This window comes from Leucopleurus acutus, assembly GCF_964270905.1.
Source record: "Leucopleurus acutus genome assembly, chromosome: 15".
Taxonomy (NCBI): Eukaryota; Metazoa; Chordata; class Mammalia; order Artiodactyla; family Delphinidae; genus Leucopleurus; species Leucopleurus acutus.
The window spans coordinates 24120681-24147148 of record NC_139157.1 but is presented as its reverse complement, the minus strand read 5'-3'; the positions used below and the strand labels follow the sequence as shown (position 1 = coordinate 24147148).

At 37.3% G+C, this 26468-nt stretch overlaps 1 protein-coding gene across 1 annotated transcript in view; it reads left to right on the top strand.

Moving 5' to 3' along the window:
- Nucleotides 1–26468, top strand: part of LOC309972229 (uncharacterized protein) — a 482303-nt gene that overhangs the window by 187036 nt on the left and 268799 nt on the right. Inside the window, exon 3 of the mRNA XM_082855831.1 lies at nucleotides 2709–2768. The gene's annotated coding sequence lies outside the window, so the exon portion shown is untranslated. The remainder of the gene's footprint in view (nucleotides 1–2708; nucleotides 2769–26468) is intronic.

The window sequence follows — 26468 nt, the reverse complement described above, 5'->3', positions numbered from 1 at the left end:
CTAATGGAATTACAAGAACAAGACGTGGATTTCAAGAGATTTTTTAGACAGAGAGAGCATTAAGTAAGAGCTTAAGAGGAAGGGGGTTGCTTTGCTTATTCAAGAACACGAACAGTCATTTATTTATTCAACAAATATTTAAATATTTTGTTAGCACCTTCCATGTGGTAAACAATGCCCTAGATTCTGATGATTCAAAAGTGAACAAAAATAGACCAGGAGAGAGGCATCAAGTAGAATAATTGGATGCTAATCACATGAGCATACATAAAGTTATAATTGTAACACATGATGTGAAGAGGGGTCCTGGAGCAATGACAGTCTTTAGTAGGAGAATTTGAACTGTCCAAGCAATTATAATTGACTTCTTAGCAGAACTGACACTTGAATTTCGATCTGAACAATGAGTAGGAGTATCTAGATGAAGACAGGAAAGAAAATTGACTGATAAGGGAGTGTGATCAGATTTGAGTTGTGAAGAGCTTTTTTTTTTTCCCCCTGGAGAGTGGAAAATACCTTGCTGGGAGTGTCTCCCTGAGCATTCTGGAGAACATCCACTTTTTGTATCATTCTGCCATGATGTCCTTTAGGGGGAACTGAGTTGAGTTACCTTACTACATCACTCATAAATCTGTACTGGAAGATTAAAACAGCAGTGAGTTTTTTGTAATTATTGAATGAATTGTTTGAAGAAAAGGCCAAGTGAGGCACGTGTAGACAGGGTGAGAAAGGAATTTGACAGGAAATGTGTATCCTGGCGGAGATGAGGGTCCTGAGCTGAGCCTGAAGGTGGAGATTTGGTGTCAAGGGAAGGTGATCACTTCACTCACTGTGGAAAGAGCCACAGACCGAGGAGAGAGACTAATAGTTTAACATAATTAGTCCAAACCAATGATTCAGTTAGTTAGTCCTCCTTTTCAAAAATAACTATGGTTATTGACATTCATTGCAGCATTATTTACAATAGCCAGGACATGGAAGCAACCCGAATGTCCATTGACAGAAGAATGGATAAAGAAGATGTGGTACATATATAAATGGAATATTGCTCAGCCATAAAAAGGAATGAAATAATGCCATTTGCAGTGACATGGATAGACCTACAGATTGTTATACAGAGTGAAGTAAGTCAGAAAGAGAAAGACAAATATCATACAATATCACCTATATGTAGAATCTAGAAAAATGGTACAGATGAACTTACTTGCAAAGCAGAAACAGAGTCACAGATGTAGAAACAAACTTATGGTTACCAAGTGGGGAAGAGGGGGTGGGATGAATTTGGAGATTGGGACTGACATATATACACTACTGTATATAAAATAGATAACTAATGAGAACCTACTGTATAGCACAGGAACTCCACTCAGTGCTCTGTGGCGACCTAAATGGGAAGGGAATCTAAAAAAGAGTGCATATGTGTATATGTATAACTGATTCACTTTGCTGTACAGCAGAAACTAACACAACACTGTAAAGCAACTATACTCCAATAAAATTAATAAATAAAAAAAACAAACGAAAATAACTGTGGTTATTGCGTTCTTTTTCTTGAGTTTGAAATACTCAAGATCACCAGGCATTTTTCATCTATTACTTGTATACACTCCCAAATCCCCTAAATCGTTGCTGTTGTCTCTTCTATTACACCGTTCTCCCTTCCCAGAGATAAACCTTTCAGTTGTACCCTGGGTAGCCTTCACTGTAATTACTGCCTTTTCAAAGGAACTTGTTAGCCTCTGCTTTTTCAGTTATCTACTCTTTCAAACAGCTACTGCTTACTTGGGCTTCTTCCTGATTCTTTTAGTCTGATTCCATGTCTGATTCCATCTAATGTCTAATTCAATTAAAATACTTTTAGTATTATTTTTGTAGGGTTTCATCTTGCAAGTTATCACAGAACTGATTTTTTTCACAAAGAAAGCTTATATTCAAAGAAGCAGAATACTTGCATTTATTTTAACTAGTCATGTAGATTTTAAAAAATGACAAATGAGAAAACTAATAGATGAGCTTTCTTTCCTTTTGTAGGTGTTTTTGTTTGCTTTTTTTTTAGGTAGAACAAAAAATATGTAAATTGTGAACTTTCTATAGGCAAAGAATTTGGCTTGTTCAGTGTCCATACTCAGGGCCCAGCCCCAATTTGGGCCCATAAAACATGTTTAATAAATGACTAAATATATAATAGATGGGGAAAGGGCAAATGGAGAAAGGCTTATATTACAGATCCCAGTAAAGGCTGGGATCTGATAAAGATATCAAGATATTTCATGTGGGTTTTATTCAGATTCTTCCTTGATGAAGTTCTTTTAAATCAGTGGTTCTCAAACTCGTGTGTGCCTCAGTGTCACCAGTAGGGCTTGATAAAGTGTAAGTTGCTTGGCCTCCTACCCAGAACTTCTGATTCAGCAGATCTTAGGTGGTTGGTTCATTTTCTAACAAGTTCTCGGGTGATGCTGCTGGTCTGGGGACCTTACTTTGAGAACCACAGCTTTAAATGAAACGTCACAAAAGGACAGGCAGAAAGGGAAAAAAACTGAAACTTCGTTGGTCTTCGAGGTAAGGGTTTATTTTCCTCTGCACTTGGATCTCCACTCTAGTCAGGCTGCTGCATAATCTCCTCTGGATTTAATCTACTAATTTCTATACTCATTCATGGATAGGATTAAGGTTTTGAGGGGAGACTAACATTTGATTTTTTTTTTCAGTTGAGAGAACATAAACATAGAAGATGAGAATCTGCTCACTTTTAACTCCTTCCTACACAGGTGAGACAATTGCTACTCCTAATCTATAATTTATAGATTTAATTAAATAAAAATTGTGTTTATATAATAATTTTATGAGGTAGCACATCAACTCAGGGAGGGCATGATGGCTTATTTAATAAATGTGTTGAGAAAACTGGGTAACGGTTTATTTTATCTCATAATATTCATCAATATAAATTCTAAGTGTGATATTAATATAGATGTATAAAACAGGTATACTGTGACTTGAAAAAAGCAAAGGTTCACCATTCAATTTCCAACTTATTTTTATCATTTATTTATTTATATAGTGTTTAAATAATCTTGGATGAGCAAAGCTTTTCTATACATGAACCTATGAAAGCAACCATGAAAGAAAATTGACAGGTTTGAGGAAGCAAAAAAACCAAACAAACAAATTCTCAGAGGGGTACCCTGTCAAAAACCACAATAAACAATCTTGCTGGTAGAAAAGAAAATATGATGAATTTTCTGAAGCATATTTTAACTGCTTACATCACAAAGTCTTGGAGTTTTTCTTATTTTTTGACAAATTTTAAGTGAATCATTCTCGGGAAATATTTATGGATATACATAAATGGACAATGTAAGGGTTCATATCACAGACTGTTAACAGCAAACCATTGGTAACAACAATGAAGGATGAGATGAATGAATTATAAACAAAGCTGTAATAGAGTATGAAATAGTGATTAAAAGGGTGTTGTAGAAAAACATGGGGATAATACAGTGTGCAATGGAAAAAACAGTGCGGAATATGTACAAGGTAATTATACATTTGTTTTTAAAATATCTGTTTTCAGGACAGAGACTGAAAAACTGTGAATCAACATTTTTAATAGTGTTTATTTACCTCCACAATATGGGATAATATGTGATTTTCTATTTTGACTTACCTGTGTTTTCTGAATATTTTACAACAAACTTGTGCCACTTTTGAAATTAAACAATGTGAAATGATTTGTATAAGTGTATTATTTTTCTCACAGGTAGGTATATAAAACCCCTCTAGGCCCCATTCTGATCCTTAGCTTTGAATTGTTTCATTATGTAGAGGGGAAAAGCTGGGAATTTATCTCTGGGGTCCTTAGGAACTTTCTCTATGCAGTTAGTAATGGATTTTGGTTGGGTGTCCAGCATAAATTTCACTCCATGGCCCTCTTTTCTCCCTGTCCAAGTTCTTGTGTGAAGATGTAAAAACGTGACTCCAGAATTAGTTTACATTCTGGCCAAAAGAAATGGTTTCAGTGGAGATATCTAAACAGTGCTCTTGTATCTGTCTTGTTTAATAACTCTCTCTTAATTGAAAAATGAAGAAGAAAAAATAAAAAGAACTGTACTGGTTTGGAAAATACTTTTAGAGATCACTGTCTCCAACTGTGCTTGTTCCCGCTGTCTGCTATGGTCCATTAGATAAACATGGTGTTCAGCAGCCAGGCGGTTGTTGATATATTTGGCAACACTGATAATGTGATCTATGTTTAGGAGGAAGTGGATGCGTCATTCTGTGGGGCATAGGTTTTCTGAAAGCTATTGTTCCTTTCGCAGGGAAAAGTTAGTTAGGTCATTGGACCTTAAGTTCTCACTGAGAGTTTGAGCATTTTTAATTTGTCATTTGTACTTTTTTTCTGTTGCTTCTATTGGAATTTTAGATCATTCTTTAGGCTTATTCTCAGAGGCAGCAGATACTAACTGAAAAGAAATGCAACCCTGGTTGCTTCTGACTCTAGAGAGTATAATTAGTGTAATAAGGAAAATGGAGAGGCTTGTCATCTTAGCATATCTCTTTAATATCCATCAGTCACAATTTTTAGTGTTTTCATTTGTGACCTTCAAGTTTAAACATACACGTACAAAAGAACCTTAAATCTCAAAGTTCTCTCTCTCTCATAAATATGTTTTGTATATATGTGGTCCATGTGTGTTGTACATGTATAATATATATTATATATACATACATAATACATAGTCTCTCTATAGTCAGTGCATGATGTATACAAACATACATATATAGAGAGACTATATGTATGTATGTATATATAACATATAAACATGGACTATATATAACATATTCATATATATAACATACACACACATACTATAGAGACCATATGTATGATATATGCATGTATATCTGTACACATACATATACTTATATATGTAGTCTCTGTGTACATAGTCCCTGTAGAAGGGATTTGAACATATTTCAGTTTGGACACAAAAGGGCATAAAGTCTCAGACAGTAGAATGTCTTCTAGTGTCCAGCTGAGTCTAAATGTCCTCAGTGGTAGGGTTTCTAGCATTCCTCTTGGGAGGTGTCCATTATCTAATAGTTTCCATTGGGAGGAAGTTTTCCACGATAGGCTTAATGTGCGTCGTCTCTACTGATTCCATTAAACCTAATTATCCCCTCCCAAAGCTGAGCAATTCCTTTCCTCTTGGCATTTATACTATTTCAGTAGTGGAAGGCAACAATCAGCTCCTCAGCTGTCATCAATCAGGATATTTTTAACTCTTTTGATCTTTCTTTTTAAGTGGTGTAGTACATGTACACACATATACATGTATCACATACACCAAGTCACCACAGTTGCTTTATTTAGTGTTCCTAGAACACCTAAACCTTATCACTATTTCAAATGTGTTATCACCTAAATTACATGATAAACATTTTTGGTTGCCTTTTCTTTGATATATTCTTTATGTTCACAAGTGGCTACTAACAATGTACCAGCTCTCACTCATATTTTGTGATAGTGGTTGTAGATGACAAGCCACAGTCTAATAACCCTGAGCCTCTGTTAGAGGTTGCTGATGTCTGCAGTTTGGGGTGGTGATGACTCAGAGAATGTAAAATACACAATAAATGCCTTCAGTCCCATTCAGTTCCATTAGGAATGGAAATTTTTTTCATGGGAAAGATAGATATTTTTGCTCACTCTAGAAAAGGACACTTGAAATCACTTAGGGTAATTGGGACCTATTGCCTCTACTATCATGGCAGAAAGATGTTATTATTTTTAAATTGTTTACAAGTACATTCCCTACCTCTTGAAGTTTTTATTTTTAAAGTGTCCAGTTCAGGATTTTAAAGCTAATTGATGGGATAAAAAACTAAAACTATGCTTCCTCTCTCACCCGCTTCCCTTTCTGCCCCTCTGACCTTCTCCATCTTTCTTCACCGCCCCCTCTTCCCTCCCGTTCCTCATTCTCTTCCCAGTTGTCTTTCCTACCTCAACCTTAGTTCCCCCTTTTTTCTCTCCTTGCCCATTCTCTTCTCTCTTTCTCTGATTTTTCCTAATTCTCTCTTTTTAAAAAATTAATTAATTAAATTTATTTATGGCTGCGTTGGGTCTTCGTTGCTGCATGCGGGGTTTCTCTAGTTGCGGCGAGCGGGGGCTACTCTTCGTTGCGGTGCGTGGGCTTCTCATTGCGGTGGCTTCTCTTGTTGTGGAGCACGGGCTCTAGGAGCGCGGGCTTCAGTAGTTGTAGCGTGCAGGCTCAGTAGTTGTGGCTCACGGGCTCTAGAGCGCAGGCTCAGTAGTTTTGGCACACGGGCTTAGTTGCTCCGCAGTATGTGGGATCTTCCCGGACCAGGGCTCAAACCCATGTCCCCTGTGTTGGCAGGTAGATTCTTAACCACTGCACCACCAAGGAAGTCCCCTAATTCTCTCTCAAGGAGATATTTTTGTGACCCTCAAGGACCATGTTGCTTTTCAGTCCTTGGATTTCCTCTACTCTGAGGATTATTTCTTGGGCCCTTCGGTGGTGAGCTCAAGGTGTGAAAGAAGGATCCTTTTTCTTACCCTCAGATCAGTTCTATATCATAGTATGTTCTGAGTACTAGCTGAATCTAGACTAAATGGAAAAGATTTTCTAGAAGTGTTTTCTTAAGTATCAAAGATCAGGCTTGATATCTTTATTTATCTTGAAATGTATTAATCTTAATAAAGTTCTTCTATGACCATAAGAAAAGAAACTGGAATTCAATACAATGACCTTAGAGGTATTTTGGTTACGACAAATATCTTTAAAATGTATTCGGTAACATCTCTCTGATTAGAAACAATTTAAAAATGTACAGTGGTCCCTTAAGAAAGCTTAATTATTTTGAGTGAGAACTGATTTGTTTTGTTTTGTTGTTGTTTTTAATCATGAAATAGTCAACCTCTGTTCAGCCGTCTTGAGCTGCTCTAACAACTGTGAATGTTGTACAACTTATCATTAGTCATGGATTCCTGGAATATGAAATTGAGGCCATAGGCAGAAATGACTAAAATATATAAATTTTTTTGCTCCTATCTTTATTTGGTTCCCTAAGTATTAGGAAATCATGGTTATACTGGGGGTGGGGACCTACGGTTAAGAACTAATTAAATTATTTCAACCAAAACTGCTCCATAACTCTTGGTTATTAGTGTTACCAAACCTGCAAGGTAAATAGTTTTATATCCACTTTGTTGATTCAGTGAATAATTTTCATATCTGTAATTCATGTTTTGGGGCAGTATAGAGGGTCTTTATTGTCACACAACTTGTTTGTGTCTGTGGCTGTGTCTGAATCTGCACCTTGTCTATGCCCCTTCTTAGCTGAACATTCTTGGGAAAGTCATTTAAGCCTTTTGTGTCTGTTTCCTCATCATAAAATTCATAGGGGTGGTTCCATGATGAAATGAGGTAATATATGAAAACACTTTGGATACTACCTGGCACATAGTAAGTGCTAGGATGATGGTGATGATGACAATGACGATGACCAGGTTAATGATAATGATGAGAGATCCATTTGGGAGTTCAGATACTGCCTACCTCCCAAGTCACTCTCTGCTTCACAGAAGAAAGGCTCTGTAAGTGCTGAAGGTTAAGATTCTTAGTTTAAAATTCAAGGAATTTGTTTACAAGGTAAGTAGGGAAAGGAAGAGCAAAAACAAAATACAGTTCATACAAGGCCCATTAAATCACATTCTTATCTTTTCAATTTCAAGTCCAACCCCTTTAAACCGTTTCCAGGACACAAATATCAACTGGCATGCATGCAAGGTGACTCACCTTATTCCAACTAAACTAGATTGAGATTAAAAACAAATAAGCAAACAGCTGGAATGTGACATGTGGATCAGACCCTTCTGAGGCCAGTGGGGTAACACAGCAGAGATCAGAATGCTCTTCAAAACCCAACAACCAACTGGCACATGTCTCCAGGCATGCCTGGAGCCTCCAGGGCCAAATGGTCGAATATCCTGGCAGTGCCAAAAATTCTTAATTGATGACACAGAAAATAAATCTTCTTTCAAAGTAGTTATGCCGCCCGAGAAAACGCAATGCATCTGCTGTGTGCATCCTGAGTCTGTCTACGGACACATTATTTCTATAGTTTGCTCTTCTGTAAACTTCAACATTGAAGACCAACATTATTTCAAGTAAATATTCTACTTTTTCTTTGTAAAGACATGTCATAGAGAATTATTATTTCCCTATTCATTTTTCTGCTTAGAGAAGCTATTTCTATTTTAATGGTCAATTATATCATATTCTGAATTTGCCACAGTCTCCTTCTTATATTTAAACATTCTTTGCATTGTTTTATTTTTAATATTTAAGTATGAAAGTAAAGGTTAGTAAAAAAGGTACAGAACAATTGCTCGTCTTAAGAAATCTTATTAGGGAAGTAGGTTTTGTTCATTCCATAATTGTTGACATTTTTCAATTTCAGTAATCATTAATATTTTTAAAAGCTGCCAGTGGATACTTACAATATTCCTTTTAGATACTATTTCCATCAAAGACAGATTTCAATGACCTCTTTAACTTTTGGTGTTATTTCTCTACTGTTTTCAATGTATTACTAATTCCTCCAAGTTCATTTGTATCCTGTAAGGTTCTTCTTATAACCAAGCAACTCTTTCTGTAAAGTAAGTTTTTATTTTTGGGGGTGTGTGTGTGTATGATATATTCAGAAAGATATGTTAAAGTTATTTTCATAAAATTAACCCCTCAATAAAGAACCTGAACTTTGGGAACAGCTATGTCCTTTGAAAATTCTTTTCTCATTTATGTCACTACGGTTAGCTAAACAATTTAGAGGTCCCTCTCTTGACTAAACTTTAAAAAATGTTGATGCTTTTCTGTTTTTTTTTTGTTTTTTTTTTTTTTTTCGGTACGCGGGCCTCTCACTGTTGTGGCCTCTTCCGTTGCGGAGCACAGGCTCCGGACGCGCAGGCTCAGCGGCCATGGCTCACGGGCCCAGCCGCTCCGCGGCATGTGGGATCTTCCCGGACCGGGGCACGCACCCGCGTCCCCTGCATCGGCAGGAGGACTCTCAACCACTGTGCCACCAGGGAAGCCCTTTTCTGTTTTTAGAAGTGACACAGTTCATCAAGATAATTTGTAAAGCAGAAAATATAAAAGAACAAAATAAAAACCTCCCCCAAATAACCATGGGATGACCAAGGCGATAAGCTGCCAAATCAATAAATGCAAACGTGTGCAGTACTTCAGAGCTGGGAAGAAAGCCAAAGAATCAGCGAGGCAGTTTGGTGATGCTGATGCAAATGAAAAACTCTTATGACTTCTTACACTCATCTTTACTGAGAAGACCATTAGGAACTCTTTCACTTCCCCTTTTTCTTGTGAAGCTTATCGTCGAGAGTGACACATGCAGAGATTTTTAAAAAATACATTGCTGTGAAATACGCAATGTTTCTATGAAATCAACTGTAGCTAGTAGCTTAAAGAAGTGTACTTGGGTTGGAGGGGAGAAATGTGTGAACAGAGATTTATTTGGCATGATTGAGAAGTAACGCAGCCGAGTAATAATGGTGCCTAAGCTGTAGCCACGCAGCGGCTCAGACAATTTTCAGTTGCTCCATTCAGGGTCAGATGACAATCTTTCTCTGCTGCAATGTCTTCATCATCAAAAAGGGAATAATATTATTAATAGCTCTCTCATAAGATTGCTATGAGGATTACATAAATTAATCTTAGTAAAACATAGAAAGTACTTTGAATATGTCTGGTGTTTATTTCTATGCAAATTTTTTAATATCAATAGACACTATTTTTTTTTTGAAACATATTTAACTTTATTTAAACTTGGGTTTTCTTTTTTTTTTTTTTTTTTCCTGCTGTATGCGGGCCTCTCACTGTTGTGGCCTCTCCCGTTGTGGAGCACAGGCTCCAGACGCACAGGCTCAGCGGCCATGGCTCACGGGCCTAGCCGCGCCGCGGCATGTGGGATCTTCCCAGACTGGGGCACGAACCCAGTACCCTGCATCGGCAGGCGAACTCCCAACCACTGTACCACCAGGGAAGCCCAATAGACACTATTTTTAAAAGCGGTTTAGGTTCATAGGAAAAATTGAATGGAAAGTACAGAGAGTCCCCATATGTTCTCTACATGCACCCGCCTCCCCCAAACTCCCCCACTATCAACATCCTCCACCAGAGTGGTACATTTGTTACCACTGATGAACCTACGTTGACATGTTATCACCCAAAGCCCGTAGTTTACTTAGGGTTCACTCTTGGTGTTGTACATTCTGTGGGTTTTGGCATACATATAATGGGCATGTATTTTAATAATAAAAATAGGTTAGGGTGTTAGGGACTAGATTGTGACACTTTCGTTACAAATAGAAGGAAACTTGAGGGATTGTTAATGAAATTCCTTTCTATAAGGAAACTGGTAATTCTCCCTGAAGTCCCTTACCCGCCCACTGGAAGTTATGATGAGGCAGTCACTTAGTGGTTAACATGCATGACCTAATGGGGAAAAAAAATGTGGTTTCTGTAAAAGGAAATCATGACGACTGGACCATCATTGTTCTTTGTAAGTTTGTGCCAAAGGGGAAAGAAGTAGATAAAATTTAAACTTAAGAAAAAGTAGAAGTGAAGTCTCTGCTCTAGCAAAGATAACATTTTGGTTTTATGGTTTTTTGTAGAGGGAGACTAATGACATTCTGCTGAATTGCTTGTGGTGAATTCTAACAAAAATAATATTTATTATTTTGGAGAAAAGGGAACGATGGTATAGAACTCATTGCTGGGAAGATTGAAAACATAAATTAGTGTAAGGTCAATTTAGGTAAATTCATAAATTACTTATCTATATTAATATACAGAAGATGGAGACTTGCTCACCTCCACCCTAGTGTAGATTCCTGTACAAATATAACCAATATCCATATCTTTCATGTAGATACTGCTCAATAGGCTACCACGCTAACCTACAGAATGTGCCTCGCCTCAGTCAGTTGGAGCAAAGCCATATAGAAATAGGTCTGATTAAGACAGTGCTCTAAAAAGGAAACTACTAACAAGAGGGGTTTGGGTTCCTCTGTATCTCAAAATCGTGACTGTAATGGGTAAGAGAAACTGATTATATATTCATATAAACTAAAACCTAAGGAAATCTTTAATTAATGAGCACAGAGAACCACGAAAGGATTAAGTGGAAGTAACTGACCCCACAATAAGGAATAACGCCAGCTACTGGACTAAACTCCCCTACTCTTGATCTGATAGTACCCCAGTGAATCCACTCTCTTGTCAATTAACATACTCTATTGTAATTGCTTATCTAAAATGGCAGTCTTCTTTAGACCTGGAAAAGTTCATACATTCATTCAGAAAATATTTGAGCATCTACATGCCAGGCAGTCACAAGTCTAAAAGTGAGCAGTAAAGACAAAGCCTCTTCTAGCTAAAAGAAAATAAATCTTGGTTGAAAGAATGAAAGAGAATTACGTGCATGTTACAAACTTGACAAGCACTAAGTATAAGTAACAGATTTAAAATGTTCTGTGATGAAGTTCTGATATGTCTTATCTAGTTATCTCCACTAAACTTATGGTGCAGACATGTGCCACGTCTGTGTTCTGATACAGTCTGTTTCTTTTCTTGTATTGTCCAGTAGGCGCACACACGTGGTGTGCAAGGAGAGAGTGCCAGCGCACTTTTGTGTAATTCTCTAGGTATTTCATAGCACTGGGAGAGATGGGATTTGAACAGGTGTTGGGGCTTTTCGTTACTAGTTGTATCACTTTCTTGGCCTTTACATCCGCAAGCGCTCAAGGTTTAGTACAAGTTTTCCATTTAATGCAATGTTGCTGGGGAGGTTATGTGACATGTGGCTCATTTGCTTTCCGTATAATCCCCAGAAATGCTGGTGTCTTTCTTGCGAATATTCCACGTCCTGGGTTTCCTACCGTGCAGCCGCGTAGGCAGATGAGGGCAATGTAAACTTCCTTGGACTGAGAGAATCACCTCCTGACTGATGGGAGTCTCAAAAGAGACTCCTGGTCAGTTTTTAAAAATATTTTTATATGTACATTTTATTTATATATAAAATATATGTATATACCAGGACTCAGCCTGTGTAACACGATTAAACCCACTATTACCCTCCCCCCTCCCATCCTCCCTCCTGGATTCAAAAGTGGTGTTCCCATTTAACTCTCTAATGCCCAATAGTATGTAGAGTGCACTACCAATATCCGCAATGAAATATTATATTTTCTGGATAATTGTTTTTAATCAGTTATGTCATTTCTTATTAAAAATGTGTATATATAGCCCTTAAAAAGGAAAGAGAAGGGAAAGGAGGCAAAGGAAACTGCATTTCAGAGGTGTTGTGCTAGTTGCTTTCATTTTTTCTTCTTGTATTTAATCATCATGCTTAACATTTCCTTATAATTCACATTTAAAGAAAACAAAACCAAGGCTCGAAGAGATCTACTAATTTACACACACTGCATGCCTAGGAAGTAGAATCAAGGCATTTCTGATCCAGAGCCAGTGATCTTTCTACTTGAATTATATGCATCATTGCCATACTTTTCTTTTTTTTTTCTACTTTGTGTGGAGGCATCAGGATTTATTGACTATATCCAAGACTGACGAGCAGATTTTTAAAAAGAAAAAGCTGATGTTTAAATTCATGAACGTGTAAGTATTTGTTTTCAAATACACTGAGATAGTCTTTTTGTTCTTTCACCTGACCTTTCTTCCACGTCTTAATTACACATTTTTTTTTATTGAGGCAACAAATTCCTTCCTTCACAACAACCCAGAGCCCAGAACATAAACAAAGGCACATTTGGGAGCTCCTGCAGAGACCTATATCCAAGATCAGCAGATCCTGCAATTTGCTATTTCCTCCTCCTCCCATCTCCCCAGATGGGGGCTTATGTAAGCCTCCCTGAGGCAATGCATGTAGGGTTTTAGGGGAGAGGACTGAAAACCCTGGTTGGTGTTGTTAGATGACAGTAACGAACTAAGTGGGTAATAGTTAACATTTAGTAAGCTCATTTATGAGTACAAATATTAACAAATGAGTACCATCTACACAGTTTGACACCAACACTTTGGAATTCATGACATGTAAAAGGAGAGGAAATGACTCTGCCAGAGTATCTTTTCAACTTTTTAATATAACTGGGAAGCCTGAGGCCATTAAAGCATCTGTGAATTTCCCATATTTGTCTTGCTTTGGTCTTGAATGTCCACAAAGCTGGGTAGCTCATATAAAATTTAGAAAGGGCTTTGGTAGTACAGCTTTCCTTTTAATATCTGAAACTTGCTATAGAATGCACTGCTATTTCCAGAGTTTAGCATCATTAAAGCAAAAGCCATATAAATCCGACTTCTTATTTTCACACTGTAGAAATCTCTGTTAAGTGCCATGAACAAAGAAATGCACAGCACATGAGGACTTTTTCCTTTAACATGAAAAGCTCCCTTAACCAGAACGTCCAAAACCTTCCCAAAATGGACTTGTTTTCAGCTTGTTCATCTTTTCCACCTCCTGCCTTTTTTTTTTCTTTTTAAAGTTTTATGGCCATTTTTGGTGACAATTTATTATTTGAAGTTATCTTCCAAGAGCAGGAAAATTCTTTGTAAAAAGCATCTGAAATAAGCTTTATGTGCAAAACAAACGTATCACAGACCAGTAGAGACAGTTCCTAAGCAGACCGTTTTCTCAAAGTTTGCATGAAAGAGTGCTATTTGGAGCCTGGAATATATTTTTCACAGAAACATTATAAATGGTTGTTAAGTTCTAAGGTCAGTGTTTTGAGGCCACATGACCTATGAAGTAGCTTGGCTGTGGAACTGTATTATTCATACTGTTTGGTGATACATCATTTAGGATACTATCAATATTATGGTAACATTACCTATTAGGACATTGGTTGCAGAGCTACTGGATAGCATTACAAGCATGATGGTATCACCCAGCTCCAGGCACAGTGAACTTCTCATTATTCCTCACGTGAGGATTTAGGACTGTGACATGGGCATATGAATTAGGATACTATATGCTTTTAATGATGATCATGGTTTGCTTAAGTGTCAGGTTGTGTGGTTTGGGGTAATGTTCCCCACTTCTCTTGTGTACATACTTAAGTAAGAGTCTTATAGCATCAACATTTGTTGTTGGCTCTGTGTTGTGAGTTACAAGCCATGTGATCCTGGGGCAACAGCTGTCATGATGGGAAATATTGCTAGGGCATGGCTCATACTTTCCTTTTCTACCTTTACTGGAATTGCACTTTGCTCCTCTTGGGCTCCGTGTATCTCTCCTCGTGCTCAGAGTTAGGGTCTAGAATTGTGCAGTACACTGGGGAAACTAACTGTGGTTTAGGTGGTTCTAATATTCATATCAGTGGACTCACTGGGCTGGAACTTGTACACACAAAGGGTATCCTGGTCCCTGCTGTTTAACCAACAATCAACGAATTTGCTGTCTGCCTATCCCTCCCTTTACATTTTCACTGTCATAAATCCTTGTGCTGCTATGAGTGAACATGCTGAAGGATGGACCTTTCTTCTCTTAGCATCCTTGTAGAGACATAGCTTGGTTCAGAGACTATACTTTGTCTCCCTTTCCATACATGTAGGTTCTTAGAGGGAAAGACCTTGCTTTCCTCTGTTTGCCATCTTCACCACTTATACTCAAGATGGTGATGGGGATTCGAGGGCAAACACAATGAAAAGAACCATAAATCCTTTGTTCAGTGGCTAAAAGCTATCACAATTTGATTAAAATATATAGCTGTATTAAATCAGTAAATTTCAGTTTCTGAGTAGGCCAAGGTTGAAATAACCAGGTGAGAAAAAGCAAGATGCTGAGTCCTGCTCTGGAACACAGGGAATGGAGACTGATTTTACTGCAAGGGGGACAGTATGAGCATCAGAGTTTGAGGAAGGAAGGGTAGGGGAAAGATATGAGTTTCTCAGCTGCTTTAGGTAAGTTCTCCAGAGGTCTCTTTTGAAGAGCCAAGGCCTCTTACACTTGTCATGCCTCAGTTATTCTTAAAGCCTTTGGAAGCTAGCATGCTGCCAAAGGAAATTTAGGGCCATTTTGCCAGTCAGAGATAATTTATACAAAGAGAAGTAGAATAAGCATTTGTATTATGTACTTTTTAAACTGTGATCGTGAAATCATTTCAGTGGATAACAATTAGCATTAAAAATGGAATAGAAAAAGTGGGACAGAATAAAATATATCAAAGTGAATCACATTTGGTAAGGATTAGATTTACTTTATGGACTTTTGTTTCAGTGATTTAGATGTGTATTCTGGATCATGAGGTAAAATGTATCTCTTACGGAGGGTCTTGGTCAAAAGTTTAAAAGCTGTTGGTCTTTCCTAATGGTTTTATAAGATGTATCAAATTAGTCATTTTTTTTTATAGGGTTAGAGGAATAAGACAGATGGGTACAGATTATTGTCTCTCAGGTTCTGTGCCTATAAGGAAAGCCAGCTTCCTCAGGGGGACAGAAGCTGGTAGATTTAGGACAAGTAATTAAATGTCTAAACTACCCATAGGCATATATGAGATAGGACACTTAGCCTATCATACTAAGTGATATGATACTCTTTCTGCAAATACCAAACTTTCTGTTAAATCAACAAGCAGCACTATTAACTAATAAATCATTATACAAATAATACTTAATTAGAAAATATTTAAATCAGTATACCGGTATAATCAGATATCTTCCCATTAAACTTCAGTTATCCTTCAGCCTAATCCTAAATTTTTCTCACAAATCTAAGTAAAAGCTTTCAGTCTGAACTACTTTTTTTGTCCTCTGGGCCTCTCTGCCACTTTCATATTTAGCTTTCTTCTTGTGTGTTCTTTTTCTTAAAAATCTCTATGTTTTCCTCTTCTCCGCGGCCTTTTGCTCCAATCAGAAGTGAGACAAAAATGGAAAATCCCTCATGACGGATTTTTCCTAATCAAAAGTAATTTTCTTACATATAACTGTTTCTTTTCTCTTATCCCCATTTGAAGCCTAAAGCTAGTATAAAAGCTAATTTGAAATTAGCATACAATCGGTGTTTTTATTAGGCTCTATAGACATTTTCTGCAGATGTATAGCTTGGCCTAGGTCACTGATCCCTGACAGAAAATTGCTTTTCTTTTTAAAAAAGGCCCAAACACATATTTCTTTAGAACGTATAAAAATATTGCTCAATGCACAATAAGGTGTTTAAGCAGAGATATGGATTGATTTCCTCATAGTTAGTGAACTTAAACTTTCTTTCCACCGTACGTACCTTTCAAAGAAAATAGTAAATGATTCCAGAATCCATGTCTTTCAAAATTAATGGTAAAATACTTTATCGCAAATATATCCTGATCAAGCACAACCTTCTATTTTGACTCTCTATGGGGGAGGCACGTCAAAACAGAACTGGTATATAGGAAATGTCAGTGAATCAGACCAAGCTTTTTCTCTAGAAGATTCTCCTATCTTCTATCTGGGGGAAGTGTCTACAGTTTTTTAACGACTTAATTTTTAAGGAGTATTATATATAATTAAATGCACCAATCTTAACAGTTGATTCCTTTGAGTTGTGACAATCATATACACCTGTGTAGCTACCACTTAAAAAAATATATGAAAGATTTCCATCACCCAGAGTTCCCTTGGGGCCATTTCCAATCAATTTCCCATCTAGCACTCAGTGCAACTACTTACTGGTTTTAATCTCTATAGATTAGTTTTGCCTTTTTTCTTGAAAGTCATCTTAATGGAATTGTACAGTATGTACTCATTGTGTCCAGTTTCCAAAGTTTTGGGGATTCATCATGTTATTGCATCTATCAATAGTTAATTTCTCTTCACTGTTGAGCAGTGTTCTCCCATATGACTATACAACACTTTGCCTTTTTCTGTTGATGGACCGTTGACTTGTTTTTGGTGATTATAAATAAGGATACTGTGAACATTCTTGTTCGTGTATTTTTGTGAACTTATCTTTTAATTTGGGGGTGGGATAAATACCTAATAGTAGAATTGTTGGGTCTTTAAGTAGATATTTCAACTTTATTAGAAACGGATCTGCAGCTTTTAATAAACTCTCAAAGGGATCCTTACATCCCCGAATTTTAAAAAATATATTGCTTTCAGGGTATCTGTGCAGATGTTTTTGTTTATTTTAGAGTCATTTCTCACTTCTCCTCCTTAGGCCTCAGTTACTTTAAAATGAGCGCCAGACTCTGTCTTGTGTCTATAATACATTTGGGTACTAATACATATTTAAATTAAATATTTTTCATAGATTCTTGGATAACAAGTTATCACATAATAGAAAAATTTTACTAGAATATAAAGTTCATGAGGGCACAAACATGGTTCTATTCACTGCTATAACCCAAACACCTAGGATGTACCTGCACAGAGTAGGTGTTTAATAAGTATGTGCCAAATAAATGAATGAATGAAGTATTAACTATATGTTGGGAAGCACTCCAATCACTTTTATATACAGCGTTTCACTTAATTCTCATCCCCAATCTTTGAGTTAATTCCTCTTATTACTTTCTTTTAAAAATGAAGAAATTGGGCACAGAGAGGTTAGGTAATATGCCCTTCATCACATAGCAAATGAACTAGGATTTGAGTCCAGGTGGTGTCATTCCAAAGCCAACAATTACTACTATATATAAATACTATATATAAAACAGGTAAACAATAAGGACCTACTGTATAGCACAGGGAACTATACTTAATATCTTGGAATAACATATAATGGAAAAGACTCTGAAAAAGGATATATATTATATATATATACATATATATTATATATGTATAACTGAATCACTTTGCTGTACACTTGAAACTAACACACTATAAATTAACTATACCTCAATAAAAAAAGAAATGATAAAAAATAAAAATAAAGACTTCTTTGTGTGTCTTTTGCTTTTTAAGTTTTGTTTCAAGAAGCTGAAACCTTTTTCTGTTTTTCTATTTTCTAATTGTATATATATTTTTTGAAGGAGAGATCCTGGAGAGGAAACTTTACTGTCTTAAGACGGCAATTCTTTCATTTTTATTCTTACAACTGTATGATTTCCTTCAAATTACATTCTGGTTCATTATTATAATGGGAATTGGGTTCCCACTTCCTCTATATTATAGATTAAAAAAATGAAAACACACACACATAATTCTTGAATACTTTTGTTTTTTTAATGCATTTTGTCTCACATTAAGTAAGACTGAACGTATAGTGTTTCTTATGTGGGTTAGAAAGAGCATTGACTCCAAAACGCATGATTGCTGTTAAAAAGGCTGAGCAGTAGAGCCCTTCATGGTGTCTTACGGATTTTAGGACATTGATAGGATGGTATCATTTTCATAATTCTTAGCCATTCCTCATTAGTCAGTTTTAGGTAATGCAAGATTCTATCTCCTCAGTCTTTTCATGGACTACTGTGGTCCCCCCCTGGCTGCCAGGGAAGTTAAGAATGGGGTAGTTCATTCTAATGAACTGCTTTTGTCAACAGAGCCTGAATTTGCTTACTGTTCAAAATAATCTTTCCTTGCTGTCTGCAAAACTTCCTCACAGCTGAATTATGTCTCTGCTTATCTTGATAGGAAAATCTAAATAAGTGGATTCTGATTAATATTTATCTCTATGTAGTCAAATGAGGATGAAATAGGTCTCAAAATGGCACTTGTTAATGAAATTGCTCCCCAATTATTGTATCTGGAGCAGAACCCCTTGCTAAGACATAATGACCTCAGATCTCTCCACTATATCATGTAGTGTTCAACAGCCTTCCCTGAATACTTTAGAGGCTGTTCCCTCTTACTGTAGGGAGCCAGAGATAAACAAGTTTGAGGCTGGAAGATGGTGACCAGAGATTTGTTCATAAGCCTAAACATGATAATCATAACTACATTTTGTCACCGATAAAGGAAAATTCTCCATCAAAATTTTGTATGGGGACTTCCCTGGTGGCGCAGTGGTTGAGAGTCCGCCTGCAGATGCAGGGGACCCGGGTTCGTGCCCTGGTCCGGGAAGATCCCACATGCTGGGAAGATCCCACGTGCCGCAGAGCGGCTGGGCCCATGAGCCATGGCCGCTGAGCCATGGCCGTTGAGCCGCGTCCAGAGCCTGTGCTCTGCAACGTGAGAGGCCCGCGTACCACAAAAAAAAAAAAAAAATTTGTATGTTTTCACATCTTTTTTGGCAGCATGCTTTAACCATATATTAAATTATCTCTACCAAAAAAGTATCAGTCCTTATCTTCTTAGCTCAGCCAAAAAGATAGCAGATCTGAAATTCTGCGAAATTAGGTCCATTTTCTTTGCCAAGGATGGGGAAGAAAAACAGCCCCCAAATCATTAATATCTATTTTCCTAAGTGACAATTAAAGCAATCTTTCTTAAGCAACAATCTCAAATAAAAGTGCTATGACTCAAACAAATCATTTGTTATTGTTGCTTTTAATTCAGCCATTTTCTTTTTCCTATAGAATAGTTCCGAACATAAAACCAGGGCTGTTCATTTTACTTAATACTCTCAAACACCAAACATGATTACAATTCCTTGCCTATGATCTCTTGTAATTCTAGCTCATTCTGTGAAAGCAAAGAGTTGTTTTGGCATTTCACATTTCTGCTGCTTCATCATCAAGGCCAAGCCCCTTAGCTGCAGCCTCTTAGCACATTCACAGCACATACATCTCAGAACAATAGTGTTTTCAGTGTCTTTTCAACAGAGGACTCTAATCTTGTGATTCTCAGATGCCATACCAAATTTAGGTTTTGCTGACACTTCCCTGATGTTCTAGGATTTAAAACACTTTCAAATGAAGTTTTGAAGCAAATGATGACAATGTGTTTTTATGCTCCTATAGCCCATCTCAGAGTTATTCCCAGAGTCAAGATGGAATCCTAGCCCTGTATCAGATAGAAAAGAGTAAGCTATTCTAGTAATCAGAGTAGAAGTGTTTTCAAGTATTTAACATCATTCTGTGACCAATAGGAAAACCACTAAGAAAGAAGTTAATGTGGATGTTTTAAAATAAAGGAATACAAATGTTGTTTTTACTTGAATTTTTGAACGTGTTGTCTAATACACTGAATTTCTATGCAGTGAAATGAAGGAACTTGATGAGAGACTTTTGTCAGGATTAGCCTGGGGATAGAAATGTAACCAAGGGCACTTTTCTCAGGTGACTGTCCCCTCAAGGAGAACACTGTTTAAGAACTGCTGAGAAGCAGAGGCTGAGGTCTGAGCTGGGAGAAGTAAGACCATGGTTGACTCTATACATGCAAAATAAAGAGAATAATTCACCAAGTTATTTCTCCCCCCACAAACTTTAAAGTACTTAAAAACCACTCCAACCTTTACGTACTAGGGCATTTAACTTTGTATGTGTACGTCCGGGCTGTATGTCTGCAATTATTTAAGTTTGTGGAATGTGAGGTGATATTTTCAGTAGGGTTGTTTGAAGTGCAAAAAAAAATCGAGCGGTTTCAATACAAGTGTTTATATAGCAATTGAAAGGTAACAGGTGTTTTCCTATGCATTGTCTTTTTTATCCCTCCCATAAGACATTGCAGTAGGTCTGAATTATTATTCCCTATTTACAGTTAAGAACACTGAGTTTCAGTTGCCCAGAATTATGCAGCCAATAAAGGTGACACCAATGTCCTGACTTAAATCCACTCTTGGAGAGGTCATGCATTGAATCTCCTATCATAACTTCCGGTTTCTTTATTCCTGCTTCCTATGTTCTTCATTTGAGAAATATTTTTCTTCCAAACACCTCCTAAAATTAATTGAAGACTTTAGACATTGTTCCCAAGGGGTGTGTGTGTGTGTGTGTGTGTGTGTGTGTGTGTGTGTGTGTACAGGCTCCCACATCACATATATTCTGTAGTATTTGCTGCAGAGATAGGATAGTGTGATAGTGTGACAGCCAATTAGATTGCACACTATCTAATGTCAGGAAACATATATTCAAGTTAAGATTTTTCCCTTTTTATGACATGAGAGAGAATGCAGCTGGACTGTCACAAGAACTGTCCAGCTGAGCTTGCCAGACACTGGAGACTAACCCTGTAGTAGGGGCCAACTTGAACCGTAGAACTGGGGCATGAGGCCCAAGTCTGGTTTCAAGGATTTTCAGTTGGGCAAAATGAAGCACAGAGTAGTGGCTAAGCTAGGCTAAAATCATGTCCTGAGTTCAACCTGACAACATGGATCACCTTTTAGGGATTCCTTTGATGGATGTGATGTGGCACAACTCTCAATTCTGGATTAATGCTAAGAGGGCAGGCTGTGGAGACAGCATGACTTGCTTTGTAGCCTATCTTGGATCACTCACTTACTAGCTGTATGGCCTGGGAAAAGTTATCCTTTACAGCATCAATTTTCATTTTAATAAGCTGAGGATTGATGTAAAGATTAAAGGATATAAGATATGCAAAGCTTTTAGAAGAGTGCCTAAAACAAGGTGCACACTCATCAGAGGTTCTCTATTATTATTATTATATTTATTTGGGAGATGCGTAACTGGCAAGAGCAGCAAAGAAACCAATAGGGGAGAAGTGTATGCATGAGGTAGGTGGGGTTCAAGCAGGCTTTGAATGCTGGAATTATCTGACGGACAATGCAGACATCCAGTTTTGTGCACTGAGCCAACATTAGGGAACAAGGGAACAGATAAATTGGAAATACATTGATATCCAAGGTGAACCTAGGGGATGCCATTGAACAGACTCAGGGAACAGTGTAGAAACTTAGTAAGTTGTGCTGGTCTGGGGTCCTGGGCTTGAGGGGTCTTGTGCTGGACCAGTTGCAGGAAGCGCAGTCTGAGTCTGAACGATACCTGCAGGCCTGTAGGTCTTACCTCCAGATTGGCCTGAGAATTGGGACAGGATAAAGTTGGAAGGCCTAACTGTGGGGTCTAAAGGGAAAAAACCTGGAGTCTGGGAAAAGAGCTGAAAATGAAGTGTTAAATTCTTTTCCATGGACACTAATCACTGCAAGCACTCACAGGAGGAAGAAAAAATCAGTAAAGGTGGGAGTAGTTAACTGTAACTATGGTGGAATCAGAGCTGAGTCTTAGATGAATAAGATTTGTGTGATGAATAAGCAGAGGGAAAAGGGAAGAAAAAAGTGGTCAAAAGTTCTGAAACTAGGATGAAGGTGAGGTGTTGTCATAAGTCAGTGGGGGTCTCGTTCTGATTAATACAGAGTTGGGGGTGTGAGGGTCCATAGGTAGGAAAGACTGGATTAGGGAGGGTTTTATCAATCCCACACAATTTCCGCACAGGAAAGTGTATATGAAAGGGAAGGCAAATCTAGTAATAACTTGTTCTAAGCAGAGAAATGAAACATAACACCCAAACTCAGAAATTGCACATAACACATAAAAAAGTGCACAAGGAAAATTAGCTTGAGAGATAGTAAGGGAATGAAAAAATCCTTTGCTGAACACATACCCTGAACAATGCAACATGCGTCATTTATTATGACAACTTGTGTTTATATGTTAATGTGAAAATTTTCCCAAGAAAGAAACTGAGGCTTAGAAGATAAAGCAACATGCCCAAGGTCATTGGAAAGAGACTGGAACAGATTTCAGATCCAGCTGTGCTTGATTCGAAAGCCTGTTCCATTTTCCTGTACTGGACAGTGGTCCACAGTAGGGAAAGGATGTGGGGAGAAGCTAGAATGATCCAGGCAGTCAGGGATGCAAGTCCAGATGAAAGGAGTGGCATGAAACAAACACAGCTTTCCAGGAAAAAGTAGTTTTCCTTCTCTTCTTTTTCCAAGCATAGTGTTTGTGTCTTTCCTGCTGCCAATCCCATTCATCATGTACATGTACTCTAGACATTCTTATACCTGTCTGATACTTACTATTTTTACTTCTGCTGTGTTTTTCATGTTTGTATTCTGGGTACTCTTTGCACAGTGTCTTAAAACAAATCATCAAGGTTACTTGCTAAGTGGGATGAGTATACACTCCATGGAAAGTAAGCCAGGCATGCTTTGAAAGCAGATCAACCTGATTTTATGCCATAGATGATCAACTCTGTGATTTTAGCCAATGCCCATAATTTTTTTTTAGAATCTCAGCTTCCTCATCTATAAACAATATTAGAGTAAAACATTATGCATAGGATTATGGGGAGGAAGGATGTCAAGTATAATACGTCAGACAAAGTTCCTGGATCCAATGGAAGAATCATAAATTTAGCTCTCTTCTTTCTTCCTTTCGATGAATTGAACTATTAAACATTTCAGAGAGTGTCTTATAGAAGAATGGAAGTACATGAATAAAGAAAAGTTAAGTGCATTAATAAAAGTGCAAGTAAATAAGGAGAGTAGTTTGACTGATGATCATTTACAAATCATGGTTAATGATGCTTTGTCCCCAAAGTTATATATATTAGTCTTTAGACAAAGCCTCAGTTCATAACCTGTACATTAATTAGACCAGAAGTAGGCAAATGGGTTGTACTCAAAAGTCAATAGACTGAATAAAATCACTTCTTAAATAACATTTTCTATTTGTTATTGGCCCATTTGGACCTCAGGGATAACTTATCAACCAATTTATACAGTGATGAGAATGAGAGATAATATAATGGATGAGAGAATCAAGATGAAAAATTATTTCAGTAGGCTCAAATAATGGACAAAAACTAACAAGATAAAATTTCACAGGAATCAAAGTTGAGAACTGCATTTAGGTCAGGTTCAGAGAGAGAAGAGACATGTCTAGAAAATAATTCGTTTGAAATCTATCTTGGAATTTTAGTTGACCAGCGCTAAATGAGCTTAAATGTGAAGTGATTTTGAAAAATAATTAGAGCTTGACATATAGGGGCTAAGAAAAGGAATTGCAGGCAATGGGAAATTGTAAAAAAGTTTGCACTATTTTTTCTACTAGTATTCATTTACCGTCATCCAGTTGAGCTCCTATACCAATCAGGTCTTTCCTTTTGATGTTTATCAATGTTCCCAAAGTCTTTGGGAGAGATGTGTTTTCCATCAGTCCCTGGACCAAAATTTGGTCTCTTTGTTATGTTTTGGTTAATACGCTTCTTCAGCAGCCCAATGAGGGCATAGAAGTTTGGGCTGTGAGATGCATGTGGTTTTTATGTGTACATTTGTATGTGTGCATATCTAGGAAAGCTGGATAGTGTTTAGGTCCCAAGCATGGAAAAAAAATTTTTTTTTTCCCAAATGAGATTCTCCAAATGTTTCAATCAACTCTTAGCTCTGATATCTTCCCATTCATTCAAGTCCATGAGTATCTATAGCCCTTTGGGGATTCTCATGTGCTCCACACTGGGGCATGGGAGTGCAGCTGTGAATGTTTGCTATGGCCATGATCACTGGTTGTTCTCCTTGTTAGATAAGCAGTGCTAAGCTCTATGTACACAATTGTGATTGTGACAACCATCACCACCTATTTTGGTGCTCAACATGAGTCACCTTCTAATAACTAGCTCTTTACCCTACTCAGTGACATGCTGCCATCTAGAGTCTTGTGTTCGGCCAAGGAATGTCTACTGGTTGGCCATAGCTACTTATCCCCATTGCCCCAGTCCATGGATCTGTGGCTTCCAAAGTCAAAAACACAAACAAACAAAACCACACAACCTGCCTTTTGTCTTTTTCAATGTTCAGTAGAGAATTGTTTGGATTTTGTGAAACTCATTGAGTCTTCCTTCTCTTGGCTAACTTGTTGGGTGCCACACCTTGTGGTGAGGGAAAGAAAGTCTTAGTGTTACAGACCTTTTCTGCTGATGAGACTATTTAGATTTTTGAGGATGCTGGTTGGAAAAGGTAATATTGGTGTTTAATTAAGGTAATTAATAGTAAAGTTTGCCTTTTGGATTTGTGTACGTATTTGTGGAGAGGGTGGGGATTCTGAGTAGCAACAAACTTTATGAATGGTACCAGTGTAATCTGGTTCTGCAGATTTGCTTCCAGTATCAGAGTACCTTCCATACCCTTAAAACTCATGCACTTTAATGGTGAAACAGGCAAGGGTGAGAGTGATCTTTGTTCTTGGATACATGAAATTATCTTCAGCTACTATGTTAAGTCCACTAGTGATACAAGCAGATTTCCTTGAGGACATCTTCCATGCTTCGCCAATAGATATCCTTTATCCATTTGTAATCCTAAAATACCAGGTTAAATAAACTTAGATGAAACAGTGGACGTGTTTGCGTGTTAATTTTTTACTGAATTCACTCTTGCTAAATCACAGGTGGACTATTTCCTTCCAGAGGATAATGACAAAAGGGCCATCAAGATGATGGAATGAGTTGAAGGCCAAGCCCTTTGAGGAATATTTGTATGAATTGAGGACATTTCGCTTTAGAAGCAAAGAAGTGAAGACAGAGTAGACAGGATGATTATTTTTATATACTGGAAGGGATGATGTGTAGAGTGGATTTCTGTTTAACTTTAGAGGGCAGGACTCAGACCCAGAAGTAGAATTTGTAGTAAGGCAGATAAAGTAACAAGTTTGAAATAGCTAGAGCTCTTAAAAAATGAATTCAGATGCCCTTGTGAAGCAGCGGATTCTCCATCATTGAAACGGTGTAAACTGAAGCTCATAGTTATCTGACAGGAATTTGATAGTAGTGAGACAACTAGATGCATTATGGAGGTTTCTTTCTATTTAAAGGCTCTATAATTCCATGTATCTAGACCTAAGGATGTTTGTTCCAATATTTCTGTCTCTCACACCTTTTTAGAAGGTTTGCTCCTCCCTCAACTACTTTTGACATTTATCGCCAACATTTGGGTTTCTGCATTCGATGATATGAATAATTTAAATGAGTAGGCTGAATGGCCAGTGTTGCACTCTGCAAGTACCTGTCTCTTCACCTTGAAAGAAATGCAGCATCACTTGCAGCAATTACTGTATGACTGTAATTTTTTCCTGGTTTGGAGGATGCTGAATAAGAAAAAAAGACATTAGAGATGGGAAGTGACACTAAAGTTATTTTTATTTGTTGATTCATGGATCTAGGCTTATGTACGTTTGCAATTATAACCTGTTAATTAGAAAATATCATCATTTAAAAATGTTTTATTATTCCGGTCACTTTGATTATTCTTAGTTACATGGAACCAAAAGTTACCAGGGTGAAGCACAGGAGCCATTCTTAACTTGATTGGTAGTGGAATAGGACATTCTGAAGATGTTCTTATTTTCAGTTTGAGTGATACTTTAGTCTTAATTTAGAATTGATCAGTAGGAATAAAATATCCCCAATCCGTCTATTAAGATACTACTATGCTCAGCTTTTGAAAACTTACATTGAACTTAGCAAGAATTATAACAGGGTTTTCTATTTTCCTTTTCACTTAAATAAAATTTCATTTAAGAGGATGGAAAGAAAATCACTCTT